Genomic DNA, 8,218 nt, shown 5'->3' on the forward strand with positions numbered 1-8,218 from the left:
ATAACAGCAAGGACAGTGGCTGCAACCCGGGAACTGTTAGCAGAGGCCTCAAGTCTCAGGAGCCAGGCAGGACACCCAGGCGGGGCTGCAGGAGGGGGTGCCTGGGACACCTGATGACACGGGAGCCTCAGCCCCACCCACCGTGTCCCGGCCTGGAACCCCATGCTCCTGGATGCAACCTTTACCCTGGCTGCGCCCCATCTGGGAAGTTTGCTGGTGGCTCACAGCCCAGCCCTGAAGAACCCAACACCCTGAAACCTTCCTCACACCCTCCCTGTGGTCCTTGTGAAGTGGCCCTGAGCCTGAGAATGGCCCAGAGGGTGGGGGGCTCTCAAAGGGAACCTCAGTTTTGGTGGCATTTCCACAAATGGGGACAGGTAAGGTAATGTATGCGGGGCACCCTGAAAATCCATGTTGATTGGAGTGGGGGTCTGAATTGAGTCAGGGCTCCAGGATGGGGCAGGGGAGAGTTTGCATCGTCAGATTTCCTTGCCATGGCGGGAAGCGAGGCTCAAGTGTGTCGTGGAAAGAGCCAGGCCAAGGCCCTCCTTGTCATGCAGCGTGCACCTCCCTGGACACCAGTTGCCATGGCAGCCGCTTCCTGCCCAAGTTGCCATGACGCCCAATAGCCTCAGGGAGCCTGAGCCTGTGAGCAGGGGTTGGGCTGCGGAGGCAGAGGAGGTGTGGAGGCCCTCGCCCTTCCTGCTCCTGCCAGGACTCACTGTGGCCTCCACATTCAAGGCCCCGCGCTTATTTCCAAAGCTGGGAAACAGACCTGGAACTTGGGGTGCCTGAACCAGCCACAACCCCTCAGGAGGAGCCCCATCTCTGTATGCCCTAACCAGGGCCCTGGCCCAGAACCACTCCCTCCAGCCCTCAGACCCTCAGGCCCTGCAGGCTTCCTGGAGCAGCCCCAGGCTGGGGATCACCCACTTCTCTGGGGCTTCAGGTCACTCTTGGGATCTCACCTCCTCCCAGGGCCTGGCGGTTCTCCCAGGGCCTCCCAGTTCTCCTGTGCTCTGAGTTTGTAGCAGACACAGATGGCCTGAGGCTGGGACCCATGTGGCTCTGAGGGTGGTCTTGTGCCCTCTTGGGGCACAAAGGGGTGGTTAGGCCCATAACCAGGAGGACAGGTCCACTGGGTGTGACTGCGTGAGGGGGGTGGTGGCCTGGGGAGTGACCGCCCCAGCCCAGGGCCAGAGGGCAGGCACACTGCAGGCGAGTGGTCACAGGCAGCTGAGCGCTGGGCAGCTCCCTCCCCTCCCCAGCCTGTGGGAAAGCCCTTCGGGATGGAAAACAGGCTGGGGGTGGGCCCTGGGAATGGGTACAGGTGAAGGTGAGAGGAGGTGCTGGGGGTGGGCCCATGGGGTCCTCCTACAGTGGTTCTATTTCAGAGGTTGTGACTGAGCAGCTCCCAGGGCATGGGCTTGGCAGACCATTTGTCTCCCCTCCCTCAGTGACTCTTTGGACAGCTGCTGCTCACATTTTCTATTTAAGAATCAGAGGAGACTGTACATTTGAGATTCACCACGAGATAGGGTCAAAATGTATTTTATCATAAGTCTACAAATAATTTTCTGACAAATCTATGATACCGTATATGTGTAACGTAAAATCACAACCATGGAAACTGTTACTTTGGAAAACTATGCCTAAATCTAAGTATGATTGGAGCTTTAAAATTTTTTCCAGCAATAATACTTGTTACTTGTTACTTTTTCACTTATTTTGTCAAGCAGAAAATCAATAATTGATACTACAGATTTAAGCAAAATTTATGAGAAAATTATTTCAAACTAAGGCAATGCTCTCCATGAGCCTAACTTTTATCTGCAAATTAGGAAAGACTGTTTTGATTCAATCAGTGATCAGACCCATGGATCATGGGTGCAGGAAAAAAAAAAATCAGATGAGATAATGTCAAGGAAAATACTCTCTATAAATTACCATCAGCCAGGGTGCTGAGGGCTGAAGCCTGGGGAGGTGGCTGTGCTGTGGCTACAGGGCCCCCTGCACCCCAGGGTGAGTGAACTGGGTGTGCCTACCCTGCCTGAGTCCAGAGATGCCCCCCAAGAGGGTCTCACCCAGCTAGGCTCACCCCCTTTTCGATACCCCCATGCCCATCTGACCCTGCTAGCCCGACAGTGGTGCCCGGGAAGCCAGCATGGCCAGAGCGCCTGATGGTCAATGCTGGGCTCACCTCACCAAGTCCATACCGCGGCCAGAATCCAGGACATCTGCCCACCCCGCTCTCCACCCTCTGCCCCTAGCCAGCTCTTGCTGGGCCGTGAGCTCCTGGGGTCCATCACTGAATCCAGGCAATGGGCCCAAAGGGGTTGAGTGAGACTGGGGGTAAGGTGAGGGACGGAGACCTCGGTGCCAGGAGCTCCCTCCCTCTGAAGGACGCTCCATCCTCTCGCGGCTGGCCCTGTGTGGGTCCCAGGATCTACCACCAGATGGCGCCAGAACCCTGCAGACGGGCTGCAGGCTTTGGGGAACCCCAAACCCAGGGCAGGGGGCAGCCCTGGGCTGAGGAGGAGCCAGGGGTGGTTCCACCGAGGCCTAAACTGCTGGCAGTGCTGGGGGAGAAACCCCCTCCCCACTTGGATCTGCAGTTCTGTGGGGGTCTGAATGCTTCCTGCTGGTTCCGTCCCACTGTTCACACTGAAATAAATGACCCTGGGACTCACCCCCCACTCCTTCCGGCCCCTCGCCTGCTCCCTGCCCAGGGTCTGGGCTCCCAGAGTTGGGGGGGCCTTCCCCAGTGTGGGAACACCGCCCCCACCCCCTGCCAGCAGCCCTGGGCTGGCCACATGATGCCTGGTTGTCAGTTGGCAGCCAGAGTTGGTGAGGGGGGGTCCCAGGTTCAAGACTGTGAGGCCTTGGCTAGAACGTGGCTCAGGTGCTGGGAGGTGAGAGCCCATCTGCAGGGGGCAGGCTGGGGTGTCTGGCACCCTTAGGGGGCCAGTGCGGCAGGGGCAGGTTGTGGTCACCTGCATGGTCTCCAGGGTGTCTGGGAAGCTGTGCAGGGGGACAAGGAAGGAGGCAGAGGGGTTGGGGAGAAAGAACCCCCACCTCCAATTGTTGCCTCAGCCCCCAAGGCAGCAGTGGCTGTGGTGTGGGGATGGGGGATGCTGATGCTCTGTGCCCAGAGATGCCGCCCCAAGCCTTGCCCTGGGGTAATGGGCTGGCCGGGCAGCAGGGCACAGCCACTGTTTTGGGGTGACCACGTGGTGCTGGCACAGAGAACAGGCCTGGAACCATCTCTGCCTCCCACAAGATCATCAAGGTGGACACACTGGATGTTTGCTTGCGTTCTGGGGACAGGGCCTTGGACGGGTTCTCAGTGCAGGCTCTCCGGACTTGGGACTGGACCCCCAAGGCTTCCTTCCGTGCCTCAGCCCTGGGGGGCCCAGCCCTTCCTAAGGCTATCAGGCCCCTGGGCAGCCACCCTACTCTTGGAGCCAGGCCAGGTGTCTGGGCTCTGTCCCAGTGAGATGGGGTTTTGGGGTGCAGAACCGATTGCTGGGGTGGTGAAGTTGGCTGTCTGGGCTCTGGGGGTGGGCCTCAGAAGTCGGAGGGAAGTGAGTCAGGACTGGGGCATGGGTTAGGGGTTCCCGGGTTGGGGGCTGCAGGCTAGAGGGGACACAGGCTCTCTCAACCCTGGGCTTTTGGGGCCTGAGCCTGGCTTCCTTCCCAGGCAAGCTGTCCCTTTAACTACAATTCCTGCATGAATGGGGAGATGTGATGAGGGAGTGTCAGAGCCTCCCTTGGCCTGGCCCAGGACACACAGCTGGGAAGTGGACCGAGGTCACACTGTGCACCTGACCTTGGGGCTTCAACACCGACCATACCACCAGAGCCTTCAGTTGAGCCTGGGCTGCAGGGCCACAGTGGTGGGGGTGAGGGGAGCCGGTGGGGGATGGAAAGGAGGCAGGTGAATAGTTATGGGGTGCAGTCATCCCGTCCACCCACCCCCACGGAGCTTCCATCATCCTCCCTGGCTGCCCATCTGGTCCCCTCCAGGGCTCCTCCAGAGGGCTCAGCTTCAGGGGAAGGTCAGACCTCCAGAGCCAGTATTCCTGGCCCCTGGCAACCCCAGCTTGTAGCCCTTGGCCAGAGTCCGCCCAGACATCCACAGTGGAAACCAATTTGGGGCCTTCCCCCTCCCCTCCCTACGGAGCAGAGACCAGCAACCACCCCCCAGCTTTCTCTTTTGAATAGTCTCACTGTTGGGTCCTTTGTCTGAAGGTGGGTCAGCTGAGCACAGTGGCCAACACTTGTAGCAAACTCAGTCTCTTGTCTGGGCATCTCAGCTTCCCCACCACCCGAAAGGCCACCCATCCCCCCAACCAGCAAGAGGCACGTTTCTGCACCCACCAGCCAACTGTGACCACCAAACCCACCAGCTAACCAGCTCACAAACTTACTGACCATTCAAACACTTGTCACCTACTCCGCCCTCCCTTCTGGCACTGACCCTGAGATGCCCCAGGACCCTTGGGTGTCCAGCGCAGCCCAATGGGCGGTTAGCTGCTGGGGTCAGCTTTGGTCAACAGGAAGGGGCAGGTGGGTAACCCCCCTCCCTTCTTGCCAGGACTGCTCTCTGCTGCCCCTCCCTCACCCCTCTCCGACTCCGGTCCCCTACCAACCACCCACAGCTTCCAAGCAGAGGAACCCACCGCCCACACACCTCCCGAGCTGACTGCGGCCCCCTCTGGACTGTGCGGTGGAGCCCAGGCGCCTCCCGGGAGGCAGCGTGAGGCATTCTTCCTAAGAAGGCCCCACGTCAGTGATAAAGGGCAGGATCACCCCTTGCTGATGTGCCATGAGCCGCCCGCCATACAGGGAGACGTTCATTTATCTCAGGAACTGGGCGCAAGTTATGAAAATGGTAATTTCTTGGAGATTCAATTACGTGGTTTCACTGTTACCCTCAGTAATCAAGGAAACGATTTTTAAAGGAAGTCTGTGGGATGATAGGAATCTGGAGGGGAGGATCGGGCCGGGCGGTCGTTGGTTTGAGGACCGGGAGAAGGATGGTGTCTGCTGCGGGCAGGTGGGCAGAGTGGGGCTGGGCTGCTGGCCTCAGTCTTCCACCCAAGATGGGCCCATCTGGGACTCTGCCAGCCGGCAGCAAGATGAAGTGATCCTAGGGCTGCCGAGGACGCACACTCCCCGCCCAGCGCCTGGGCAGCCCTCGTCTGTCTCCCACGGCCTCTGTAGGAACAGAAGTGGCTCCTTGTGGGGTTTGGACTTGATTTTCCCCGAGTGATGTCTTGGCTTTAAATAACAGCCCCAGGATTAATGGTGCTGGCAGTCAACAGCTCCAGGTGATTGGAAAAGGGTTTTATGGCCCCTCGGGTGAAATTGAACTTGCTTCCTACATGTGTTTCCGAGATGAGATTGTCCTCCCTGGCAAAGGCAGCACGTTTCACGCTAATTACAGCGGCTCTTGTTGCTGCTCCTCACCCACGCTTCCTGGGGTCGGGGCTGGGGTCACTGCTAGGTCCCCTAATCTCAGCAGATCCTGGTGCCAGTTCTGGGGAGGTGACCTCACCCAACCAGCGGCCAGGGAGGGGAGGCAAGGCTGGCCCAGACAGTCACACCAGGGAGGGGGCTGGAAGGAGGCCCCAGCCTGTGGGGTGGGTGGTCTGGGCTCCCTCCCACCAGGCCCACAAAGTGGCCCTACCTACCAGTGGTGACCCTGACAGCAGGGGGTGGTGCCCAGAATCCCAAAAGTCTGGACTTTACTCTGGACTTTTCCCAGAGTAATCACCTTTGATTCACTTGCAGTAAATACTAGGCTATGTTTTTCCTTTCCAATAATTGAACTTATTTATTTTTAACGATTAAATGTTGTCTGTCAGCTCAAGATATACCACTATGCTGTCAGGCCTGGTCTAGGCTCTCTTACCTGCTGCCTCTAGGGACAGCCCACAGGCAGGGACGGGGCCAGTGGCTGGGGTGGGGACAGTGGCCAAGACATTGTTTGTCTGGGAAACTGGGTCCTGGAGAATCAGTTTTCATTACCACTGCTGTCACCATGAACATGACCATCATTATCATCACCTCTACCTCCATAGCTGCCACCATCACCTCCTCCACCATCACCTCCACCCTCACCTCCACCACCACCACTACCAACAATACCACAACCACCACCACTACAACAACCATCACCTCCACCACCACCACCACCACCACAACCACTACAACCACAACCACCATCACCTCCACCACCACCACCACCAACACAACCAACACCACCACCAACACCACCAATACCAACACCACCAACACCACCTCCACCACCACCAACACCACCTCCACCACCACCACCTCCACTAACACCGTCACTTCCACCATGACTGCAATCACTGTGCCTGTGCCATCAGCACCACTGTCACAGCACTGTGTTGACAAGCCGACCGTGGGTTCAAGCCTCCATCAGTTGGCACTAATCACTCCAGCACAGGCACCTTTATGTGGTTCTGATCACATTTGAGGGGAGGTTGGATGTGGCTGTCTGTGGGGGACATGTGGAGCGGGAGGGAGGCAGGCTTGGCAGATCTTGAAGGACTCGGGCTTTGGGGGGCCCCAGCCCAAGGACACTCCCAGTGTCCCAACACTGTCTCTCCTGTCTCAACACTGACCCACATTCTGTCTTTGGCCACATGGGGGCAGAGGAACTGCTAGTCCTTCTGTCCATCCACACCCACGTCACACAGGCTGGCCTCCCCAGGACAAAGGAGGCCTGGACCAGATGCCCAGCTGTCCTCCCCTTCAGACCTCAGCCAGTGCTTGGGGAGCCAAGGGGCCAGGTGCTGGGCAGAGGTGGCCCTGGGCAAGAGAGCCAGAGCTGGGCCAGTCTCCTGCCTCTGAGCTCGGTTTGCTCATGTGAGATGCGGTGACACAGTGCCCTCTATGCAGCAGGCCATGAGGTCAGGGTGGGAAGATGCCCACGAAGGGCAGCAGGAGGGGCCGTGGACCAGCATTAGCCAGCGGCCTCACTGTGTCAACTTGCTGAGAACAGCGGGAAGTAAGTGGGGAGCTCGCACTCACTGTGGTTCTAGGTCACTGGTGTCATGTAATGTTACCCCACAGTGCCAGCTCTGTCCCCGCTGGGATCCCCAGCACCAGTCAGCTGCCAGCACCACTGTCCTGCACTCAGAGCTGACACACAGCGAGAGAGGGGCTGCTGGTGGCTCCTCCCTGGTCTGCTGGTCACAGGGCTACAGCCAGAGTTTCTGGGGACACTGGATGGTGATGGGGCTGAGTGGTCAGTGAGGCCTGTGGGGGCACACAGGCCTGGAGCTGACCTGGGACAGCAAGGCCCTCAGTGGCACCTGACCTGTGATGGGCACCCTCCTGGTTGGCCTTGGTGCCAGGGCCTCAGAGGCTGGCGGGTGTGGGGTGGTCATGGACACCAGGAGTGGGCCACTCTCCTGTCCAGGTGTTCGGGGGCCCTAAGGGGAGCTTGGGAGGGCTGGGTCATGCCTGGGGCCCAGGACACACGTGTCGGGGAGCAACCCTGCCAGGGCAGCCTTGGGGGGCCCCTCCCTGCCTCATCCAGGCAGGGGGGAATATATCGAGGTGCATTAAACCCCCCTCGTGTTTGGCAAATATTATTAACAATCAAAGATCTTAAATCTTTGCGACACTCCCGATGACCAGAAAATTAATATAAGAGCAGATAATAATTACTTAATGATTAATAATTACACTTAATAGTTTTCAAAGTAATTGTGATAAAGAAAAAGTTAAATGAAAACCCATCAAAATTGCGGATGCTCTATGCACTGCAGGAATCTTGGTGCTGGGGCGTGGGGGGAGGGGTGGACAAGTCACCTGGGCCACGTATGGTTTCTCTGGACCCCTGAGCAGCCCACTTCCCGGGCCTGCACCCCAGGGGTGGATGTTACCCACACACAGACGGTGAGGACCCCACACTCACCTGCAGAGAGGGATGTCTTGCCCAATCACTGGGGCTGGTGGGTGGAGCCTGTCTCCTTCCCTTGGGGGCTAGTGGAGTGGTTACAGGGTTGCCTCAGTGAGCCCATGAGTCTCTGCCCTGTGCCTATAGGTGTCCTGGGTCTCAGGGCTGGCAGGCAGGGACAGCCTCTGCCCTCATAAGCCGATCCCTGGTCCTCCCATGGCCTGTAGACCCTCTGGGCCCTGGGAGTACCCCTCTGCTATCAGATTTACCCTGCCATCT

The sequence above is a fragment of the Mesoplodon bidens genome (assembly GCF_964165515.1).
Source record: "Mesoplodon bidens genome assembly, chromosome: 13".
Lineage (NCBI taxonomy): Eukaryota > Metazoa > Chordata > Mammalia > Artiodactyla > Ziphiidae > Mesoplodon > Mesoplodon bidens.